The following is a 2651-nucleotide window of genomic DNA, read 5'->3' as shown; positions in this document are numbered from 1 at the left end:
CAGACTTTTTTATATTAAATTTTAACAAGCTAAATATGTAATATAATATAAGCATTGATAGACTGGAATTGTTTGAATTTCATTTAATGGAATTGCTAAACTTTTTGGACCATAATAACTGAATTTACATTTTTTAAAATAATTAAAAAATTACTGTAGGCTTCTGTCTGGGAGAAAGCGGTCCCCCTCCTTAGCTCTCACCCTGACACCAGACAATTTAGTTCCTCCCCTTGCACATCTCTGATGCCTTTCAATCTGCTCCCCCAACATTGGAGTTTGGAGGGAATGAATCTGAACTGCGGGAGGAGCCAGTACGATTCAGATTTTAGAAGCACAGAGCTGGTACAGAAGAGGTCATGTTTTATGAAGGAAGCTCTCTCCAGGCTTGTTACAAAGATATGTCTTCTATCCTTAACCAATTCCAGGTTCTTTTGGATGTTCCATGTGACAGGTTTCATGCTACCAAATTTATGAGATGGCTGTACAAGTATGAAAATACCAAGATGCAAACGATGGCAGTGAGCATCACCTATATTCTAGCCTTGCAGCTCTCGCCTGAATAAAGTGCACAACTTAAAGAAGAGCTCTTCATGGCAGTTAAGGACCTTCTAGTGACAGTAACACAAAAGGCTACTGAGAAGTTAGATTCCCCTTCTTGTTTACTTTGAAAGCAACTTTGGGATCTTACAGATGAGTCTCCAGGTGCCTGAAGGCTCTTTATTGAAAATCAGGTGTTGACAACCCTTCCCCTTCTTTCCTCCATTACCCCCACTCCCCAACCCCTCTGGTTACTGCCAGTTTGTCCTTTATTTCCATGTCTCTGGTTATATTTTACTTGTTTGTCTTGTTGATTAGGTTCCACTTACAGGTGAGATCATATGGTATTTGTTTTTCACTGCCTGGCTTCTTTCACTTAGCATAATGTTCTCCAGTTAAGGGTCATCGAGGAACATGTATAAAGGACCCATGGACAAAGCCAAAGGCAGATAGGATTGAAGGTGGGAGATGGGAATAAGTAGGGCAGGGGAAAGTGGTGGAGGGGAGATGGGGACAACTGTACTTGAATAATAAAAATAAACGTTAAAAGGCATACATGCACAAAATAAGTAAATAAATTATGACTGAAAAAAAAAAGAAAATCAGGGATTAACAATCTTCTTCCAACTCTTGGAGAATGGAGGAACTGAAGTCACAGAACTCTCTTCCAAGCTAGTAATGAAAGATGTGAAGTTTATCAGTATCTTGCTCTGTAGCAGAGAAATGGAAACAAGTTGCTTTGCTGGAGGCATCATAACCCATCTGACATCTGACAAATAACCCAGGATAGCCCATGACTTTCAGAAGAGTGCTGTCCTCCAAGATCTGTATGTGGCCATCTTTAATTGGAGAAGTTCAAGTTGTAAGATGAGAGCATTGGTGACCCACAGTTCCTTCAAGGCATTGTTCCTACTCCTTGGCAACTTCTCTTAACCAGAGGTTCATCTCTGGGCACTATGGACTATACATTATGTCTGGAGTAAAAACCCCAGCAAATACTGCCAAACACATTTTGAAGAAGGATTGCAGTTTTTGTGTGATATCCAGGAGCACAGCGATTCAGCCCCTCAAGCACAGCAGACTGCAAATTCTATTGTAGACAATTTCAGAATGCGTTTCATGAATTATCAGAGACTGCCTTTGTGGTAAATACACTTTTTAACCTAAGGAGATTCTGAGGGGCTTTTGGCTCCTCAATGGCAGGCAGGTCTTCTGCTCTGTCAGTGATTAAAAGCTCAGTCATTTTTGGAGTTTGGGAATTGCCCATCTTTACTGATGATGTTTTACAAGTCATCAAAGTTTGCATTTGTATGATGGCCATAATCCTGAATCATTTTGAAAACACTCCTTTAGCATTTTTGAAAAATCAAGCCCTGGACTCTGTGGGGAGATCTGTGAGCATGTGTTGGAAGAGCTATGCTGGTTACCTGTCGCCAGCCCTGGCCAATTCCTTAACTCTCTGAGTTTGTCAGAGAAGGGGAAAAGAAAGAACTGTAGGGGGATCTTGATATCTATGTTGAATTTCATATTTGAAAGAAATCTCCTGAGTTGTTATTTCTAGTTATTTGCAGCCACTAGAAAAGAAGTATATGAAAAATACTATGCAAAATATATGCTTATAAATGCATTGTTTGGGAGACAGAACTTCTGTTGGAGGGTAGAAAAAGAAAAAAAAAGCCTTTTTAAATAAATGGATATGAAAGAACTCCCCACTTGTGGGGTGGAATAAAAGAGAAGTATATATTTTATAATTTAAAAAGCAGATATGTTTATAGTGGTAAAATACACATTCATATATGTTATTTTCACAGAAGCAAATTTTCACTCATATTTCTACTCTTTTTTCTAATAACTATTTTGTTGTGCATTTTTCCCACTGATTTCTGAAATTGCTGACCTTTTTGGTTAGCTGAACCTTTCCAAAAATTACACTATTATTTCTCAACTCCAAACACATGAAACTCATCCTTGCATACTCTACAATTTGATGCTATGCCCAAATGTTGATAAACCATATTTATATTTGTCACCTGAGTCTCTCTTAGTTCCCACTTTTATAATGTTTGGAGACAGGGGTTGGGGGGAGAATTGTGTTTCTTTCCTATCTGCTTTAC

At 38.6% G+C, this 2651-nt stretch overlaps 1 pseudogene; it reads left to right on the top strand.

Moving 5' to 3' along the window:
* The first annotated feature begins 285 nt into the window (after positions 1-285).
* Positions 286-1686, top strand: LOC114503046 (annotated as a pseudogene).
* The last annotated feature ends 965 nt before the right edge of the window (positions 1687-2651 follow it).

The sequence above is a fragment of the Phyllostomus discolor genome, chromosome 3 (assembly GCF_004126475.2).
Source record: "Phyllostomus discolor isolate MPI-MPIP mPhyDis1 chromosome 3, mPhyDis1.pri.v3, whole genome shotgun sequence".
NCBI lineage: Eukaryota > Metazoa > Chordata > Mammalia > Chiroptera > Phyllostomidae > Phyllostomus > Phyllostomus discolor.
The sequence above is the reverse complement of the archived record's forward strand: the minus strand, read 5'-3'. Positions and strand labels throughout refer to the sequence as shown.